Source organism: Castor canadensis, chromosome 8 (assembly GCF_047511655.1).
Source record: "Castor canadensis chromosome 8, mCasCan1.hap1v2, whole genome shotgun sequence".
Classification (NCBI taxonomy): Eukaryota; Metazoa; Chordata; class Mammalia; order Rodentia; family Castoridae; genus Castor; species Castor canadensis.
In genome coordinates, this window is record NC_133393.1 from 109,128,475 (window position 1) to 109,150,825 (window position 22,351).

The window sequence follows — 22,351 nt, forward strand, 5'->3', positions numbered from 1 at the left end:
GTTAAGTTTACTGTTCTGAACAGTAAATATTACAAACATGAACAAACAGTAAGTGTCAAGATAATCTTGTCTTTAAATGTTTTTCTTCCAATAGTTTTCAAGTTGTCTGGTTCTGTTAAGAAGGGAAAAAGAAGCTTTCAATAAAGAATTATTTGAAGTCAAGCCTTTCATTTTGAGTGTCTATATTCTTGAACTTTTCCCCTCAATAATCATTGAAGTACACAAAAGATGAAAATAAGAAAGTAAGGAGACCCATATAACACACTATCTCTGCATTATACACACATTCTAAAGGGGGTTTTGCCCAGTTTTAATTATTTCTGACAGGAAAATAGCAAATGAGACTTCTGTGAAGTGGGCAGAGTATCCTGCAGAAAGGAGGCACTCTAAGAACTATGAGCCTTAGTATCAGTTGCTTCATATTGTCAAAGGTGAGTGTTCACACATTCAGGCAGTAATGTATTGATAGGGACTTAATGTCTACACGTTTGTGTGTGTGTGTGTGTGATGTGGGGATTGAACTCAGGACCTCACACTTGCGTGCACTCTCCCATTGAGCTCCAACCCACCTTGGTTCTTCACGTATCTTCTTGTGTGTAGTAATTTGGAGTCTGTGGTGAAATGAATAAGTGCTCCTTTTATTTATAAAGTATTAATTAAGCATCCAAATATACATTGTTATCAAATTATTCAGAAATATTGAGCTAACCCAATCTTTTGTTTTCAGTTTGTGTTATAAGAAAACCATGTAAATGATTAAAGTATGAATTTACATGAAAACACTTGGACTGGAGGTGTGGCTCAAGTGGTAGAGCACCTGCTTTACAAGTGTGAAGCCCTGAGTTCAAACCCCAGTCATACCAAAAATAAAAATAATAAACACTTAAGTTTGTCATTTGTGAGCTAAATGTTGAGTAGTGATATTTATTTTATTTTTATTATCATATGTTGTACTGGGGATACAATTTGACATTTACAAAAGTGCTTACAATATATCTTAGTTATATTCACCCCCTCCATCATTCTCCTTTAAAGTAGAAATATTTAAGCACTAGGTTTGGTGCTGGCTTTAGTAAAGGTGAATATGAGTCTGATTCTGCCTCTAGAAGCCTGCAGTCCAGTAGGGCTGACAAAGTCAGACAAGATAATATGATGCGCTAAGAAGGTTTGTGCAGAGCAGGGAATTACCTCTGTCTGGGATGTAGGGGAGAAAGGGCGGGTCGGGGAAGTTGATATGAGGGAGGTGACTGCTGAGTTTGAGCTGATTCTGGGAAGTTGAGTAAGTGTGAGTCAGAAGGAGTAGGTGAGAGAAGGAGGTAAAGACATGATTATCTAAAAGTAAAAACTATCATAAAAGAAGGAATGAACATAATGAAATGGTAAAATACTGTTGATACTAGAATTTACCTATCTAAAATATTTAGATTAAAATAATGGTAAAAAATAGTATCAATTGTATTTCATAGAAAAACTTATTTTAAATTAATTATAAAAAGATTCTTTAGAAAGCAATCAGGCAACAGCCACTAAAAATGTGTGCATGCTTTGTCTGTAATCCCAGTCCTGGAAATCTGGCCTACCTAAATTAAATCAAAAGTGCATAAGACTATAAATACAAATGTATTTATCACAGCCTTGCTCTTGGAGGCAAAAATCTGGAAACAGTGTGAATGTCCATCAGTAGGAAATGGCTGCGTAAATTATGGTCTTGTTCACACCATAAAGCTCTTAGAAAGGCTGAATTATAGCTGTCCAAATTGACTTAAAGGGATTTACACAGGAATGCTGGGTAATAAGAGGCATAATGCTAAAAAGTACATATAAAAAGAATGCATCTTTGTTAAAAAAAAAAAGGCATGCACCTGTGTAAAATGTATATGTATAAGCTGCCTGTGTATGTGTGTATTTATTTGAATCGGACTCTAAGAGCATTGGGAAAACTTTGGAAGATACAGACTTGGAAATAACGTGGTTTCCTTTGGAGGGTGGCTTATGTGAGAAAAGGAGGAAGAGAAGAGAGGTGGAAGGCAAGAAAGGAAGAGGAAAGGCTGGGGACGTGGCCCAGTGGTAGAGCACTTGTCTAGTAGGCATAAGGCTCTGGGTTTGATCCCCAGCACTGAAAAAAAAAAAAAAAAGGGAGGGTAGGAGTAGGAGGGATATAAATGATTACATTTATGCGTATGTATATATGTGTGTGTTTATGCATATATATGTACAATATGTGTGCATACTCTGCATATAGATGCAGCAAGAGCAAGAGGGAGTGAGACAGACACACAGAAAGAGAGTTTTATAAGAAAAGAAAATAAAGGAGAATGGTGGAGGGGGTGAATTCAACTGATAAATTGTCAGAACTTTTGTAAATATCACATTGTAGCCCCAGTATAACAATAATACAAATAAATTAAAATAAGAAAAGAAAGAAGTACAAACTCGGGGCACTCAGGCAGATTGGGTACCTTGTGTGAAAGCACTTGCACATTTGGAGAATTACAAGGAATCACAGTACAGGCTGTGGTTATGACCGGTCTTTACTTCTTTGGTACCACTGATGAAGGTAGGTTGGATGGATGGTCTTCCTTTACAAACTGACTGGTACTTCTTTCTTAAAGGATTTCTAACCCATATCTTGGCACTGTTGCTGGCAAAGAGGAACATTTCCTTCCCACAGGAAGGTCTGAACTATCTTGGCGGCACAGCCCTCTGGACCATAGCTGGGCCCACGCGGGGTCAGAAGCACTGGTCCATACACGGCCCTGCCTCATGCAGCTCCACTTGAACCTGCTCATTTTGCTTCTCCAGTCTCCATAGTCCCATGCGAGGACCTGCCATGTGCCTCAGAGGAAGGACAAGCACATGAATGAACAGCTCTCACAAAAGACCTTGACACCCACATGCCATTTCTTCTGTCCCCTGTGTCCCTGGGGCTTCCACGTCAAAGTGTCTCTTTTGTCTACTTGAGTAATGAAAATACCTTTCATGGGTGTAGAAATATGTCTACTAAATCAATTTTATGTATTGTCTCCTGAATATCACACCTACTGCTATCACTGTCACAATTAACTTAATATAGCTGTAAGTACAATACAGAGTACCAATTGTTGCCCTGAGAACTGGGCCGAAAGGCAAGAAAAGGAAAGGAGCCACTCTGAGCCACAATGATGTCATAGGTCCTTAAAGACAGGTGAGAGAATCCAAAATCCCATCCAGACAGGGACAGAAGAGAAATGGTCTTAAATAAATGAAATTGGATTTTTAAAAAGACGGAGAGTAGGAGGGAGGAAAGATGTGAGAAGGTAATCCATGACCACTCCAATCATGAAGGTGAACTTGTCCATTGACATCTTTCTATTTCCTACTTATTTAATAGGAGACCTAAGTCGGGATTGGGGAGGAGGCAAGAGCTTTAGGGCAGTGCTTTAGGATGTGGGTCTCCAGAGCCTGGCTGTGCTGTTAGCTCTGCCCTGTGCTAAGTGTAAATTACTTAACTTCTCTGCACCTCAGTTTCTTCCTCTACAGAACACAGATGATGACAATAACAATCATATCTACAACAGAGGCCATTACAAAGATAAAGTAAGAGGCAAAAAGCACTTAACTACACTGCTACACATAGCAGGTGGGTAGGTGCTGTGTAAGGACTAGTCATTATTATCTCCTTTCTCTAAGCAGAAAAAAGTAAGCAATTACTGCAGGATCTGTGAATCCTTCTCCCTGAAAGTAGATAGGATAGCTAAACATTTGGAACAAAGGAAAGAAAACAAAAAGATGTAATATTTGCAAAAGAAAGTTTGCTCACTGGCTGTTTAATGTTCTTATTAGAGAATAATATCTTAAATGAAGAAAGGTATTGAGCTTGCCTTTTTTAAAAATGGAAAGGAACAGTGGCTTGGATGATCTCCTGGTCTACCATTTATGACCCAAATTCATTGAAGGGCTCAGAAGATATCACTTTACTGATCTTATCTGTGATTTATAGACAAAGCTCTCTTTGTCCCTCTTCTTGTCCATGAACTGAGTCAGCTCAGGAGTCCTGGACTAGAAGTTCAAAGTAGGGTCACCTTGGCAGAGAGCATAGGGAAAAGTCTGAATATCACTTAGCTCCATCTTCAGTAGGAAATACAGGGACAAGAAAACCCTTTGACTGGGTTCTGCCTCTTCCGACCTGAAACTTCCAACTCCTGGTAGCTAAGTGTTCTAGTGCCTTGTGATTAATTTAACAAGACCTGGATAAGAGAAGGGGATGAAGTCTAAATTTCAGTGAACCTGAAATAGAACCCAACTTTGACAGGTAGAATTGAACATCACAACTAGAGTTGATTGAGTATTAAGTGCTTTTAAAACATTTACACTCTTTCATTCAGCAATTGTATTCTAAGAATTTATTCTAAAGAAACAGTAGATGAGCACAAATACTTAAAACAATTTAAGAATGTTCATTGCAGTCCTGTCTTTAGCAGTAAAAAAACTGGAAACAACATACAGTTCAAAAAATAGGGGGTTCATTAAATAAAATATGATTCATGCATTTTGAAGACTTATGGAAAGAATAAAAATAGACCTCTAGAAGATTATTTGTTGATGTGAAAAATATTCACAATTCATTGGCAAGTAAGTTTTGCAGAAAGTCTCAGTGGTGGCAAGAAGAGTCAAAGGCTTCAATAGAATGGAGTTTTGTTTTTTGATGGTACTGGGGTTTGAATTCAAGGACTCACGCTTGCTAAGCAGGCACTCTACCACTTGAGCCACTCCACCAGCCCCAGAAAGGAATTTTTTTAACAATGAAAAGCAAGTACAGTTATTTACCAGGTCTGTGGTGGCGAAGAGAAAGAAGAAACTAGTGCCTACCACATATTTCCATTCTCCTAGGTCTGATCATCAGTGAATGCTTTCACAGTTCAGGCAGTCTCCCCTTAGTGCTACACACTGAATGTTTGTGTTCCTCCAAAATTCCTGTCTTGAAGCCCTAATCCTTAATGTGGTGGTGTTTGGAGATGGATGATTAGGAATTAATTGTGTTTAGTTGAGGCATTAGTGCACTTATAAGAAGAGGATGAGAAAGCTCTGTCTCTCCAGGAAAGGCCATGTGAAGACATCACAAGGAGGTAACCATCAGCAGCCAGGAAGAGGGCCCTCACCAGGATCAATGATGCTAGCTAGCACCCTGATCTCATCAGTGGGATCCTCCATCCTCTACTCATTACCTAGTTCTAAGGCCACACCCACATGTTTAGATATTTGTTACCACTAGCACCCCACTTCTTGGTTCCAAAATGCATTAGTCAGCTTGGGCTCCAAAACAAAATACCACAGAATAAGCAACTTAAGTAGAAATTTATTTTCTCATGGTTTGGAGGCTGCCTAACAGACCCAGGATGGATATGGCTGAAGATGGACATGATATTAATCTCACAGCTATCCTGGGTGTGAGATGCTAAGGTTCTTCCACAAAGGAAGTCAAAGAGGCAGAAGGATGCACCCCAGCAATCCTACTCTTGACTGTGCATATTGTGTCTCTCCCCTTGCACACCTCTTGTTGTGTGAAGTAGTGCCTAACGGACTGGAAGCTCTTATGCACCTGTCAACAGTGCTTACCTGTGGGTGACAGAATTATGAGGGATTCTTATATTTTTCTTTAAACATTTCTTATTTTCATATTTCTTTTTTTTTTTTAATCAGTATTATGCTTTGCTTTTTGCGGGGGAAGGAAAGTGCAAACAGCATCTCATTACACTTCTGGAGGTACAAGGATGGGATGAGCGGCCAGGAAAATCAGATGATGGGTCTCCAACATTTTTTTTCTAGTTGATTTCTATAATTAAAATAATAAGATGTATAAGTGCCTAGCCCATGTATGCAATAAATATCAGTTGCAGTTTCTAGCTGGGTCTCCCCTGCCCCAGGCTAGATTAAACATTATCATCCTTCTCTTCTCAGGGAATGGAGCTCAGCTAGAAATCTAGGGAACTAAACATGCAGAAGAGTTTGGTTTGCTGTCTCCCCATTCTCCCCACCCCTCTAAGCCAGGGAGGGGCTGAGACTAGAATTTCCCAAGTGGCTTCCCTGGGGCATAGCCAGCTTGTCCTGGCAGATTCCACATGGAGGGCTGTGGGCGATAATCCTGTAGTGCACAGTCCTCTTTTGTTGGCGATGATAATTGCAGGGAAAGTAGCGCACACACTTGCCGATTTCATGGATGTCTGCAGGATCTCAGCAGACTTGCTGTGCTCCATGTCTTGGAAATCCACACCACTCACAGCTAGAACTTGGTTGCCTCCTTGAAGCCCTGCTGGATAAGCATCAGAGTCAGGAATCACCTTGGAGTGAAGATGCCTGACTGGGAGGCCTTTCCTCTTGGGATGTTAAATCCTTGTTGAGTCTTGGGAGGCTTCCTCAGTGTAACTGTTCCAGGCAGAAAGGTGGCTCTACTCATTGCTGGAGCTGTGGTGGCATGCTCTCTCATGAAGAGAATCCATGCTGCAGGTTCCCACAGACAGGCAGGAAAAGCAGTGGTAGTCTCGGAAGGAATCCAGCTGTAAATCTCAGACAGGCTGGTCTTCGTTCTGGAACAGAAGAAATCAGAGTCACATCTAAAGGATAGGGAGTGTGACTCCTAGGGACTCAGGGCCAAGTACCACCCCACATTCTCTAACAGTGACTAGTAATGGTGGTGTCCTGACATGGACTCTGTGTTCACACCCCTGCCACCTTCCAGATCCCCTTACCTGCATCCTGCCTGAATCCTGTACTTAAGATCACATCAGTCAGCGTCACACCACCTCCTTTTACATTTCATTTAGCAAGCATATATTAATTTTGTAACTGAAATGAGAGATCCCATTAATTTTAGTTTATGATCTAGGCTGGCAGATCTCGGAACAGGACACATTCCCAAAGAAAGAAAAGAAAGGTTCCAGAACTGAGGGTATAGCTCCGTGGCAGTGCTCCTGTCAAGCACACCCAAGGCCCTGGGTTTGATCTAGCACTGCAAAAAAAAAAAAAAAACAATGAAAGGGTCCTGATTATGTCCTAAACGTTCCAGTGACTTGGAACAAGTCATTTCACTTTCTAAGCCTTGGTTTTCTCATCTGTAAAATGAGCCAGCTGAGTCATAGTACTCATAAAGTTCCTTCCAACTTCAACAGTTTATGATTGAACAAGTTTGCTTTTCAAGGGTGAAGGACAAGATTATGGTTTGAGATCAGAGGCTCCAGGGTGCATGTAAGAATAACGTTAAAGTCCACTAAGCGGAAAGGTGGTTGCAGTGTCTGAAATTCTATTGTAATTTTTCCTGTAGATTAGAGCACAAATGACATTTACAGGAAAAATCCTGCCCTTTATTTGGGAGATGGGGATGACATAACGACCAGTTCTCTACCTAATAGGGGCTTATGAGCGCTAATTTAGAACCCCCTGCAAAGGCCTTGATTAAACTAAAGTAGATTTTGGAGTCATCCGAACACTTCGGGGAAATGACTCATTCAACCATTGGGTAAACATTTATGAAGTTCCTACCTCTGATTTGTTTCTAAGTTCTTAGGTATGAAGGGACCCTACTACTCTCTGTCCTCAGAATCACCACAATCTTGTCATGTATTATTTGACCTGGGTCTCTTTTTCAAAGAACCTTCACAGATTCTTGTTAGGTAAACACAATGTAAAGCTCCAAGAGCATTTGGTTGATGATATAATATGTTTATGTTGCTCCAAACAATGTTTAAAGGGCTTTCCAGAAATGCTAAATTCAAAATATCTTGGGCTGGTTATGTAGCTTAGTGGCAGAGTGCTCACCAAGCACACTTGGTTCTGAGTTCAGTACTCAGAACCTCCAAAAATAAAGAGGTAAATGAAATAGCTTGTACCAAGTAAAAAGTAAGTTACATTGTCAGCCTAAAACTATGACAATAGGGAATTTAATTGTCTATATTGTCAATTTCCTATAAATGCTTTTGGAATGCTGAAGTTTGATCATGTTTTTAGTGTTTCTAAATACTATGGTGATTTCAGCTAAAAAATTTTAAAGTCACTCAGCAGTCTACCACTCCAACCAATTATTTGTTTTCATTTTTCTATATTGCTTTCCAGGCTCTCTCTGTATAGATATTTAATTTTTATGTGGCTCTGTCCCATATTGACAACTGTTTTGGGGTCCAGATTTTTATCTTTCATATTATGTCTGGGAGTTAACCCTAATGTTGCCTCATAGTCTTTGTAAATAACCATTTATAATGACTGCATAATATTCTGTCACATAAATGCATATGTGTGATTTTTTTTTAAGAAACATACTTTATAGAGCTGTCTCTAAACAGCCCATTCCTTAGTTACTTACCTTTGTTATGCACAGGTTCTGGGAAGACCCAAAACTCATCTGCTACCAAAATTCCCCCAATAGCAATTGTATGTTTTGAGCAAAGTCTTCCTTGCCTTTTCTCTAGAATAAAAATAGTTTGGGAAAAGTCAGTATTTTTAATCCCTAACATCTATGATACTAATTGATTTTTATCAGCCTCCCCAGTCCCTATGTCCCCACAGAAAGATAAGGAAAAAAGGGAATGCTGAGGGAAAGAGAAATAGAACAGAAAGACCTAGACGGATGACATAAGCACCAAAGACCAATTTTGCTGCTTAAAAATGTCTCCTAGTTATTATCATTGTCTGCATTTTCAGATGGAAAAGTCAAAGTCACAGAGGTTCAGTGTCTAGTCAAAGGTCAAATGCCAGCTTGTGGTGGCGCTGGCCTGAGAATTCCTGTCTACTGGCTCATTGCACTGATGTGATGTCTCTCATCAGAGCATTACGGCCACTTGTCCAGAGCTACCTGGACTCCCACATCTGGGCCTGACTTCCCAGGGGTCAGGCTACAGGCAGCCTTCAGGACAACGCTTCCTGCCAATTACAACCCCTCCCATCAAACCAGAAAACCAGGCTGCTCCGAAAGCTCCAGAGCACCTGCCCACTTCTCATCTTTTGGAGATGACTCATCTTTCCCCTGTGCCCACCCCCAAGCCCAGCCAGTAGGAAAGAATGGAAGTTTGTAACTTTCTGGGACCCTATGAGGTAGGAAAATGTGCTTGGCAAGGTAGTACCAGTATGAAGCCTGGGACTGCAATCAGCCCAATGGGTTTGATTCCCAGGGCTCCCAGTAGCTCATACAGTGCTTCTGTTCCTATTAGGAGCAGGAGTCCCTTATGGTGGGTGCAGCCCTGCATGTGGAGTTGAGTAAGTGGATCTCAGGCTGGGCACTTACATGGGCAGTTGGGCAGCGAGGGACTTAAATGACCATGCGAGTGCTCTACCCATCCTTCTCCATTGGGTGACTTGAGCTAGTTGCTTAACCTTTCTGAGCCTTGATTTCCCCATCTGTAGCACAGGTGGACTAATACTTCCAAAGGTTGTTACAGTGTGTAAAATACCTAGTTTGGTACCTTTTGGCAGTATGTAAGCATTCAATAAAATTAGAACTGTTATTATTAGCTGGTAAAATTATAGTAGGTTTAATAAAACAAGAAAAGTCTTTACTTTCTCATGCTTTCTTGAGAAGTTTGGTTTGACTAGCAATGTATTTGTAAATTGAAAGAGGGAGGAGAGATTCATAATAGATGGCTTATCATCTTAAAATAAATGCTATTATTCCTTTTGCTTACACGATCTGAAGTAAGCATATCTGATATGAAATTTCTAATTACCTGTTTAGTTCAAGTAAGGATCGTTAATATGTTCACACCCTGACACACCCAGGCCTCTGGAAAAAACTTCCAATTTCATTGGATGTCTTGGGCATTAGGACAGACAACCTCATTTATTATTTGGTGAATTCTTACTTATGCCTGTATAGCAGAGTGAGTGATACGTGTGAGTAATTCAAAAGTGAACACTGAAGAATGTCTGATTTACACAGGCTCCTAAGTGAGCCTCCTAAACTGGTTTAAAAATAAAAAAGAGTTGTGTTGTAGTCCTTGGGGCAGGTAAGGTCCCAGCATGCTCAGCTGGCAGCCCTGCTGCCCACACCTCAGGACCACAACACTGTCTTTCATTATTTAATCATCTTGGTTGGAAGGAGGCATTTATAATTTAGCCCTAGGAGCTTAAAAAAAAAAAAAAAAAAAAACAACAAACGAATTTTCTGACAGTGAATAAATAGAAGAGTATTTTGTGTGTTGGTAAAATCACCAGAGGGCAGGAACGAACTGTTAGCTTACCTAAAAGGGGACTGCTTTCCTTTTCTACATGAACTTGCTGTATTCTAGGGAGCTCTTCTTTCACAATTTAGCATACTGCTTTGAAAGGAAGTCTGTAGTCCTTGAGTAATTCTGTGGTTCTCTTGCCTGGAATCTTCCTTTCAACTTTTTTCATGTAATATTTTATAATCAAGGGATTACACTGATTTTAAAATAAGCAACCGCAAATATATCAGTCAAGAACTCACTTCAACTGGTGGGGTGGCTCAAGTGGTAGAGCACCTGCCTAGCAAGCATAAGTTCCAGAGTTCAAACCCCATTACCACCAGAAAAAAAAACAAAAAAAACTCACCTAAGATTTTGAGGAGGGGGGGCAATTCTTCCAAATCTAAAGAAAGCTGTAAAATCAAAAAGTCACCATAATAAAATTTTTAACAGAACACTCAGGAAGGAGGCTGAGGTAGGAAGATTGCAAGTTTGAGGCCATCCTGGGCTATATAGTGAGACCCTGTCTCAAAATAAATATTAACAATAAAAAATTAAAATTAATTGATAAATACAGAAAACTTTAACAGAGAGAGAACATTTAGAAATTCAGTGACTCTGTGCTAAAGTGATGGGAAATCAAGTTGTTTCCATTATGGCTCTTTATCTCCTGTTCCTCAGAATCAAATGAGTTGGAAATAAGTCAGGAAACAGGGAGGATACCCCTGTAAATCTGTCTGTAGCGGGGTACCCTATCTGAGCTTAGGCTCCATTTAGGCTGCAGCTGTCGCCAAGCTGACCACTCCATCAGATAATTACTTACAGGAGTGAATGCCTGAGAACATTTGTTTTTTCAGCAGAAAAGACTTTTGTGGCTGGTTTGGGAGAGAGATGGAGGAGGGTTGAGAAGGGAAACAGAAGGAAAAGGCATAATACCCCATCTCTCTTTTAGCTACCTCTTTCCTCCCAACACTCATACAGGTTCATGCTGGTCGGAAGTGCTGATCAAGAGTCTAAACCAAAGCATCTGGTGTTTTCCAGGCATGCGGCTTTAACAATCTAGATGACAAGCGTAGCCTTCCCACATCCCGTGTGCTTTAAAACTCAACTCAGTATTCTTATTTAAACTCAAGGTAGTTTTGAGGCTACTAACAGAGCCTGGAAGCCTTTCTTCTCAGGAAGGAGGATGTTGTAATTCAACATGAATGTCAATGTGACCCTGTGGGCACACAGATTGAGTTTGGTGAGGTCTGGGCTGTGTTAGTTTTAGGTGTAACTATTTATAAATGACTTTGACAGATCTCATTCAGTCCTCCCAACAACCTTGGGGAGAGTACTGCAGAAACAGAGACTCAGTAGCCGTAGGTCTTACGGCGATTGAGCCAGTGTGGGCTGAGCTGGGACAGAGACTTGGATCCCCAGGAATTCTGCACTCTACAGATGACCAGCACACAGGTGCATGTCCTTGTGCCACAAGAACACATTACATCAAGTGCCAGCAGGCATACTATGGTGCTACACACTGGTGTTTGTTAGTAGTGTTGATCATGGGTGTTGGAGGCCACCATGTGTTGGGGTCCCTGGAGAGCATACCCTGGTCACACAGTTTCTCTAAAGCTTTGCTTTCAAAGCAGTTACCTTTCCTCACTTTTCTTTGCTTTTGCCAGTTTTCTTATTATCTATTTTACATTTGCAGCACAGAGAATCCTGATTAAAAATAAGAAAGAATTGAGGGGATGAGGTTTGAGGGGCTGTAGCTCAGTGGTAGAACACTTGCCTAGCATGAGTGAGACCCTGGGTTGGATCCCCAGCACCACAAACAAAAAAGAAGTTGAAATATCAACAAAATAAAACCCCCAACCCCCAAATAGTCAAATTTTACTTTTTAATTTAACTCAAAAATAATAGTCAGACTGTGGATGCGGCTCAGTGACTAAGCACTGGCCTAGCATTCTGCTCTCCAGCACTGAAAAAAAAAGTAGTCATTTAGGAAGTGGTGAGTTAACTACACATGTGACAGACAAGAAATATGAGGAGTCCTCATTTTATTTCTTATATCAAAATGGCTACCTTACTAAAACGTTCAGCTGTTCTTTTCTGCTTATTTATCAGAACTTCATGGGAAACATTTCAAATTATCGAGGCCCAAGCTCAACCCTAGTCCCTCCTACTGACTGGAACTCTGAAAGTAGAGTGCTGTTTAAAATTCTCCCTGAGTAATTCTGATGTGTATCACAATTACTTCAGTGGCCCGAACCCACACTTTCAGGAAAACCCAAGGAAACGGAGGCCTATGCAGAAAGCAAGAAATGACCTCTAGTGGCCAAAGGGAGCCACTCTCCCTTCTCCAGGCTGTTGGGGCCTGGAACCCATGGCAATTACAGAGATGGAAGAAAAGTCTCCATGGTAAACCACATTATAATCCACTAATTCCACCAATATGGCCCCTTGAAACCTGAACTATAAGACCTGTGGGTGTGGGAACCACTTGTTCTTGCTATGAGGGCTCCCTTCATAGTGCCTGGCCCATTCAAGGCATAAAAAGCATAAAATTAAGACTCAACATGTGTTGTCGTGACCTCTGGTAAAATCAGGAAGGCCTCCAATGGCCTGGCTACAAGTTCCTGGACTGCATTGTGCTCCCACAAATATGGTTCCCTAGTGAAACAACCTTCCTCATCAAAGGGCTAGGCACAGTTCCTGCTTATCCCCAAGCAGTGGGTTCCCTTCCAGCCCATGCAGTTATTCAAACAAGTCAATCACATCCTCCGCTGGAGCCAGGGGTCACCTTACCCTCTCCATACTGCAGGTCCTTCCTCCACAGCCCTTGAGAGTTCATTCCTTTCCCAAGTACAGTCCCTGGGTGGTTTGTGTGGTGTATGCATGTTCTTCTCCCCCTGGCTATGAGTACATGTGACTAATACACTGCTATCAGGCCCATCTGTCCAGTGTTAGGCATGGTATGTTCAGCCACCCTCCTAATCCTAGGATGAGAATTGTTCTCTCACCTTTGGGGTAAAGAAGAGCCAAACAAAATCTCCATAAAAAGTGCTGAGTAAATATTTTTCAATGAGTGAATGAATGAATGAGGTCAAACGGGCTCTCCACAAGTTTAGAGATGTCATTTTGAGTTATTAACCACTTGAATAAACTCTCAAAATGATTGTGGACAAAATGAATGATTCAGTGAATGTATTCATAATGAGTTAGAAAGATTTTAGAAATCTTCAGGATTAACCTCTACATTTTCCTTCTTTCTTCCTTCCTTTTCTTCCTTTTTTCCTTCCTTCCTTTTCTTTCTTTCTTCCTCATCCCTCCCTCCCATTCTTCCTTTTTCTTTCTTTGTCTCTTTCCTCTCTCCCCCACCTCCCTTTCTTCCTTTTCTTCATTTATTGTTTGCCTTAGTTATTTTTTGAATTGCATCTCACATTTTTGCCCAGGGTGGACCTCAGACCACAATCTTCCTACCTATATCTCCCAGTAGCTTGGATTCAGATACGTACTACCAAACTCAGCTTGTTGGTTGAGGTGGGGTCTGAGGTCTTGCTACCTTTTTGCCTGGGCTAGCTTCAAACAGTGATTCTCCCAATCTCTACCTTTCAAGTAGCTGGGATTACAGACATGAACCACTGTATCTGGTCCCTTCTTTACTTTATTTCTAAGAGAACAGTTGCCCAGAAAAGACCATGAGTTCCTTAAGGAAAGGGGATATGTTTTATTTATTTTTCCTTTAGTTCAGCACAGAACTGGTAGCCAGTTCATGTCTGATAAATAAATGACTATGCAGTGATTAAGTAGATTTCCCTGGAGTACATGCTAGTTCATGCCACCACAAGGACTCCATCCCAGAATTCAACTCAACAGATATCTATCAAAGTCTTCCATAAGATGCAGTATCTGTGAGTGAAGTGGTACTTGAAACCAGGCTATAAAAATGAGAAAGACATAGTCCCATCCCTTAAAGAGTACACACTGTACAACTAGGTGGTCCAACATGGGGCTATTTAAATTAAAATTAATTTTAAGTTAAAAATTCAGTTCCTCAGTTACATTAGCCAGATTTCATGACCAATAGCTACTATATTGGACAACACAGATACAGAATTCCTTGTTCACTGCAGAAAATCTCATTGGACAGTGCTGCTCTAGACAGATGTCACGAAACCTCATTACAAGTTCAAATTGTCATTGGGTCAGGAAGGCTGTATTTCAGACTCAGCCCTCACTAGATTCTGGGACGTCCAAAGACATGGATTCTGTCTCCCAGCACTTAGTATAATGTCTGACTCACAGAGGATGCGCCACTCACAATTATGGAATGAAAAGAAACCACCAATGGCAAAAGTGCTTTTCCCTGACATTTCAAAACTAGGGAACTAGACAGAGTAATATCACCACAACAAATGTATCCGTAGTCCAACTTTGTAAAATTGTAACATTCTGCCATATTTATTTCCGATCTTGCATTTGTTTTAGAAAAAATAATTTACAGCTATATTTGAAGCTCCTGTATTCTCCGTCCAGTTTCTCTACATATCCTGTCAAAGACCCTTGTACACCCTGAATTTGGTGTTTGCCAGTTCCATTCGTGTTTGAGATCCTTTATCTAAAAGGTTATATCTGTAAACCACAGAGGTGATTTTTAAAGTTTTTTCAAAGGAGGAAAGACTTATTTGGGTTCATGATTTGAGAGATTTCAGTCCTTGGTCACTTGGCCCAGTTGCTGTAGAGCCTGAAGCAGTGCAGACACCACGGCAGATGCACAGTGAGAAAAACAACTCACGTCACCTCATGGTGGCCAGGAAGGGGCACTGTTTTGCATGTTTTAAAATAAGATACAAACAGTATCACGCTGCACGCATCCTTGTGAGAATTGCTTTTATAATTTTGCTTAACATTTTTTTTTGAGACAAGGTCTTGCAGTGTAGCTGAGGATGGTCTTGTACTGTGACCTTGCCTCAGGCCTCCTGAGTGCTGGGATTATAGAGCTGTACTACCATCCCTAGCTTAACTTTGCATTTTAAAGATGTATTCCTATTGAAACATGCAGTGCTAATGAATTCATTGTAATTGCTATAATCTATTGTAGTGAATACACTACAATTTATCTATTCTACCTTTGATAGAAACATGGCCTGTTTCCAATTTTTACAATTACCAATAGAGCTATAATGAATATTCTTATAAGTGTTTTCATATGACAATATGCAGAATTTATTCCTAGAAGTAGTGTTGCTAGGACGACAGTTATGTAGCTCTTCAGCTATTGTAAATATTGACAAATTTATTTCCAAGGGGATGAACCAATTTATACTCCCATTAGTATGGTATGAGTGTTCTCATTCTTTTACATCCTGGTGAACACTCAGTATTGTCAGGCTTTTGTTCGTGGTCAGTCTGATAAGGTGAAAGGATGCAGAGTAGTATCCTCTAGGATAGTTGAGAGGTAAGAATAAGGCAAAATATGCCTGCCCTGTTATAATCCTGGCACTGGGGGTATGAAGAGAATAACAGAATTATTGGCTTTTTATGTGGTCGAGAGAAAACCGACACCAAGACTAAAGTGGTAACTGATTTTCAAGACAAGAAAACTATGCAGGAAGAGAACCTGTACCTTCTTGCCACTGTTAGACATAAGGACAGGAAACCTGTAAATAGGATTTGAAAATCAGAATATGTTACTCTTATTTTCAGTGTGTCATATATTTGTCCTAACATAATCAGAATTGATTTCCTCATCTCTATCATGAGATGTACTCCAGGCTTCTAGCTCTCCACTTCTTTGCCTTAAGTGAGGAACTAGACAAACTGGATCTCTATTGGTGTGAAATCTTAGCAAGCTGATGGGCTGTCAGTTTGACAAGAGGCAAGGTAACCAGTGTAGGCTGCATCTTGAAATAGTTGTTCATGTCTAACTTGTGTAGATACTTTAAACGCTTGAAGCACAGAAAATAATCCCATAATTTAGGAACATATTACTATTTGATCTTGACATGATTTTTCACTATGATCTTAGGGAGTAAAATGAACCTGTTTTGAAGGGCTTTGGAGCCTGGGGCAGTGGGAAACACCCAGGGTTCCATTTCCTCAAAGTGGTTCTTTGATGGAAATGAAGTATTTCCTAGCAACCTTTCATTATGGCTGGCAAACTCATGGGAAATTTGAGATAATACCATTCTACCTCTGCAAAATCCCTCTCAGAGTAATAACCTGAATTTTTTAAGTGATAAAAGATCTGAGAATGTTTTTCCCTGCTTCTTCATGTGAACTAGAGAGTTGTGACCAAGAAAGCGGATCAGTTTGTCTCTGTGTGGCCAAGTGAGATCAGCAGAACTATTTGAGATGAAAGCTCAGATGAACCAATTGTGTCCCATTTACTAATCTGAATTCGACCCTTGGTTTCGTTTTTCAGAAAGGAAGATTTATGTCACCTCTGGTGTTGTTTGTGGATGGTGGTATTTAGAAAAATTCTGTCTTCTTAAAATAAGCAGCCATGCTCATTCAGAAAAGCTGGTTGTCAATTTACTCCCTTTTAGAAATTGCGACAAAAAGGCTGCTTTTGCAGAAGAACAGATGATTATGAACAGCTAATGGGTATTTTTCTCAGAAGATGAAAGGAAAAAATTATTTATAGTTCCTTTGGAGAAACACGCAATTTAGGCATTACATCTACAAATTAAAGGCTAACAATGTGTGTGAAAGTTGAGGGCTTTGACAATAAACTCTGTGGGTTCAAATCTTATTTTCTGCCATTGAGCAAGTTGTTTATCCTGTCTGTATCTTCATTTCATCATCTCTGTAATGGGAAAAGATGTTCTGAGGATTATAGGAGATCCATTAATTCCACAAACATTTGTTAAATATCTTCTGCTTGCCAGCATTTATCTGAGGATAAAGGGGTGAGCAGAACAACTTCCTCATTCTCACAGACTTTGATTCCAGTGTTAGGTGAAAATGGCCTGCAGTAGCAAATGAATGAATAAGATAAATGTAATTGCACACTATAGAAGGTGTAGGCTGGGAAGACTTCTCTGAGAAGGTGACATCTGAGCTGAGGTATGAATGATGAGAAAGAATCCACTCTGTGAAGAACGTAGAAGTGGAGAACAGGGGACCAGGCAGAGGAAGAGCAAGAGAAAGGCCTGAGGCTGGATTCATGTTGGTATGTTTGAAGAACAGAAAGAAGGCCAGGATGGCTAGAGGACAGTCAGAAAGGCAACCCAGACCAAAGTGTGGAGTTTGGGTTGTTCTATGTGCAATAGGAAGCCATTAGAATTTTTATGTTATTCAATTTATTTTTATTACATACATTTGAGGGTGTGCAAGAAGTTGTTATATATACAGGAAAATGATTACTACAGTCAAACAAATTTATATGTTCATCACCTTCCATGGCTACCTTTATGTGTTAAAAGTACCTAAAATGTACTTTCTTAGCAAACTGTCAGTATACAGTTTTGATAACTGTATACAAAACTGATAACTGTAGTCCTCACCTTGTATGTTACATCTCTAAATGTCTTCATCTCACCTAACTGCAAGTTTGTATACTTTGACTTACCTCTCCCCAGTTTGACTTATTTCTTCCCCACATCTCCCCTCCCCATGATCAGTAACCATGGTTCTACTTTCCGTTTCTATTTATTGAACTTTATGTTTAAAAGATTCTGCATATTAGCAAGAACACCAAGCAAATGCAAATCCAAACCGTCATGAGGTATCACCTCATATCTGTTAAATGGCTATCATCAAAAAGTCAAGAGATAGTGAGTATTGGTAAGGTTTGAGAGAAGATAACCTCACACACTGTTGGTGGGAATATTTTAGCATAGCCTTATGGAAACAGTATGGTGATGCCTCACAAAATGAAAAATAGAACTACTGTTTGACCGAGAGATTCATCTATTGGGAATACTCCCAAAGAAAATGGAATCAGATACCTTTTTGAGGTATCTGCACACACACACACACACACACACACACACACACACACACACGAGGCACTGAAGGTCATGGCAACAGGGATGAAACTGGAGAACATTATGCTAAATAAAATAAGCCAGACACAGAAGGACAAATACTGTATGATCTCACATACATAGACTCAAAAGAAAAGAGTTTATGTTTTAAAATGACCATCCAGGTTTTCCTGGGAGAAGAATACATTTCAGGAGGTGAGCAGTCAGACACATCACGTAGTCACTCACCATTTGTAGTGAGAGTTTGGGCCTGGGGTGGCAGTGGGGATGGAGAGAGGTGGGTGGATTTAGAGCATGTTTTAGAGGCAGAACTTTCTGGATATACCGATGAATTAGATATGAGGAGTCAAAAGAGGAAGGGATCATTATTCCTAGACTTTGGCTTGATCAACCGGCAGATGGCTGTGATGGTTATTAGGTTATTTATTGTCTACAGTTCCAAGCTCACTTTTCTGTACTCCACTTTATGATGCTAGGGCTGGGACTCTGCTCTTCTGGCTGGCTCCCTGTCAGACCCTGCCAATTTTGAGTGCAGAGGGAGATGGAAGGCCTTCAGAGGAACAAGGACTTGCTTCTCCTTACCTGCCTCCAGTTTCTGAGCCCATCACCCCAGCAAAGCTTCTTGCAGCCAGCAGCAGCAGCTGTTCCCCATAGCAGTCGAATCCAGATCAAAGTCTTTTCAGCATTGCAGAGCTAAGTTGGCCATGCCGCCCTGGAGAGACCACAGCACCAGCCAAGAAGAGACCCTCCCCTGGGGTTCAGCACCTCACCCTCACATTACTAAATGATAATAACCCCAACCTTTTCCTTTTGCTTCCTCAGTCTTATGAGTGAGTCACAGTTGCTTCCTGCAGTTGCTACCTCCACAATATTTTAGTTTTCTTCCTCTTCTCCTTCTTCATTTTCTTTGGTGGGGGGTGGGGGAGTGGAAGGGAGAAGGGGGACTGAGTTTTGAACTTGGGGCTTCATGCTTGCAAAGCAAGTCCTCTACTGCTTGAGTCAAATCCCCAGCCCATTTTGTTCTGGTTATTTTGGAGATGGGGGCTCTCAAACTACTTGTCCAGGGTGACCTTGAACCACGATCCTGCCAATGTTGGATTACAGGTGTGAGCCACTGCATCCAGCTAGAGTCTTCTTTTTACCTTCTCAGTTAGTAGTTTCGTACTTAGTTTCTAGTTGACAACTTTATTTCTAGTTAACAATTCACTGTTAAAAAAGTGAGGTGGCTGCTGTCTTCTAACAAAACTTTGACTCACACTTTGGAATTTCCATTTCCTGAGATTAGGAAGGCTGGAGAAGAGAGAGGTGAGGAGCAAGGGTGGCAACCTAGCATTCTGCTTTGGCCATATATAACTGTTTGAGATGCCTACTAGATGTCCCAGTGAAGATGCTGACAGCTGTTAGACAGTTTGAAGATGAGGAAAAATGTCACAACAGAAGATATAAATGTGGGAGGCATCAGCAAACAGATGATCAATAAAGTTGCCTGGGAGAAATGGTAGACAGACAAGGGAAGAAGGCCTAAGACCAAGCCCTGGAATGCTACACATTTAGAGGTGAAACTGAAAAGGGGGGCCAGAGAACAAGAGAGAAATCTGAAATGTGATCTTGAAAACCCAAAGAGATGATTCTGCCAGATTCTGCTGAGAGACTGAGGATAATGGGGACAGAGTGACCACTGGATTTGGCAATATGGAATTTGACTTTAGTGAGCACTGCATCTGGTGGGGTTGGATGCTAGAGTGGAATGAGCCAACCTGGTAATGGGAGTTGCAGATTAGATAAGTATTCCAGCTCTTTGGTTTTCTGTGAATAGGAAATTAGCTAAAAGCAATGTAGGAGAGGAAAGGAAGTGCTTAAAACCCATCTATATGTTCATCTGTATACTCCCAGAGTGTTCTAGTAGAAGGAAGGAGAGAAATGGAGGAGAGGGGAAGGACTAGCCTTTTTTATTGTTGAAACCATCTGGGTTCACACTGCTTCATTACACTACTAAGGCTGCAATTGGTGTCTCTGCCCAACTCCACTCCTTCACCACTGAGTCTTCAGCTCTTCTAGGCAAGGGTGATGGCTTATATACCTGTTTTCCAAAACAAGACCCAGTCTGACGTGGAGGACAGACACCGGATGTCATCTAATGACAGAAAGAAAGTCGAGGGGGGCGGGGCAGGACTGAATGGGCAAGGAAAGGGGAGGCATAGTTCAAAGGCAGCCTGAAACCAGCACAGGTCTTCAGAACCCCATGGAGAAGTACCTTCCTGACCCGTGAGCAGGAGCCCAGGAAGGGACCAATAGTGTTGGCAAGTTTGGGAGTCCACAGAAATCTTACCATACCTGGTGCAAGCTGCTGTGGATTAAAGTCTGAGCAGCTTGGTCACATGTCCAGTCTTCTCAGAGCTGAGGGAAGACTGGTCACGGAAAGAAGATGCCAATCAAGTTAGGCGGATGAGTCTGAGCTCTTCTACTCACCCACCTCCTCTCTTTTGTGTCTGGTTTTTCTTTGTAGTAAAATTCCTCTTGGCACATTCCTTAACCGTCTCCACTGAGAAAGGGTAAAAGGGCCATTTGGAAGGAACCGGCCTTAAACAGGAGTAGCTTATCCATATAAGTGGAGGCTAGGCAGAGGGACTGTATTTCACTGCTGGTAGGTTTGTAGATGTAGTACTAGAGAAAGAGCTGGGCTTAGGTAAAGTGGGATTTTGCCAAGCAGTATAATATAAAGAGAGGCAGAGGATTTGGGTGTTGGTAGGAAACCAAGAAAGTGATGAGCATGGAAGTCTCCTGCTGGAGGAAAGGGAGGGCACAGATGACTGACACTGAAAGACTAAAGGTAAGTGAGTCTGAAGAATTGCAGGGCTTGGAAACTGCATTAGATTGGAGAGCAGAGAGTGGTGACCAGAGTTTGGATGCTTAAAGCAAAGACTTGTGAGGTAGGGAAATTACTAGTGACAGACACGGTATTGTTGGCACAGTTGCTTGGCAAATAGTGAGCGCTCATAGGTGTTAGCCATGATGGTTGTTTTAATGGTCATTTACTTTTTAATATGCAATACAGCCATGCAAATTAAAAATCTGAAAGTTCAAAAAAGTATAGAGGAACAGTCTTCCTTTCACTCTCGTGCCACTTTCATGTTTTAGCACACTGCCCTACATCCCGGTCCTTCCTCTTAGCAATTTCATTTATAAAGAACTTTCTCTTTCTTTTTATGCTTAAAAAAAAAGGTTACATAGAGCTGGGGCTATAGCTCAGTGGTAGAATGCTTGCCTAGCCTGCATGAAGCACTGGGTTGGATCCCTGGTACCTCACAAAAATAAATTTTAAAAAATGAAAGGATATTTAGCTGTCCATTATATAAATGAACTATTTTCATGAGCTAATCCTCCTAGTAGATAATTAGGTAGTTTGCAAGTTTTTTACTATTATTATTATTTTAAAAACACTACAGTAAGTATTACCCTACCTTTTTTTTGGTGGAACTGTGGTTCGAACTCAGGGTCTCATGCTTGCCAGGCAGGCACTCTACCACTTGAGCCACTCCACCAGCCCTATAATAAGTATTCTTTACAGATATCATTTGCTCTGAGTAAGTAGCTATTATTATTTAAAGAAGCATAAATTAACAAAAATATAACAATACACACCTTCGTTCACCAGTATTCAAAGAAATACAAATATTAAAGTGATGGTTATTAGTGTCCCATCAAATTGTCAAAGATGTTTGGAAAAATACAATGCTGAGTATGATTAGGTCATGGGAAAATGGGCACTCTCACCCACTGCTTGTGGGAATGTAAGTTCATTTTAAGAAAGAAGACAAGCTTTAAAAAATGTCCCTCTGTTTTGGACCAACACCTTACTTCCTGAGAAAATATTCAGAAATTTTTTTTCTGAGAAAACATTCAGAGTCCTGCAGATGATGTATGCACACAGATATTTATCATAGTTATTTTAAAAATGAAAAAAATCCAATTATGCAGTTATAGGTTAGGGGATTGATTAAATAAATGATGACACATTCTTATGATGAAATTGGTAACATGGTTGAATTTTTTTTCTCTGTTCTTGGCTTAGCCAAGTCCTACTCATCCTTCTCACCTTGACCTAAATGTTACTTTCCTGGGATAACTTCCCCGGATCCACTAGAAGAGGTTAAGACACTATATCACTCATTTTTCATTAGCTCCTCTTAGCATCATTGTACTTAA

The 22,351-nt window shown here is 40.7% G+C and overlaps 1 non-coding gene across 1 annotated transcript; it reads right to left on the reverse strand.

Moving 5' to 3' along the window:
* Positions 1-21,614: 21,614 nt before the first annotated feature.
* Positions 21,615-21,687, reverse strand: Trnaa-ggc (transfer RNA alanine (anticodon GGC)). The gene has a single exon. It is a non-coding gene; the product is annotated as a tRNA-Ala (tRNA).
* Between the last annotated feature and the right edge of the window lie 664 nt (positions 21,688-22,351).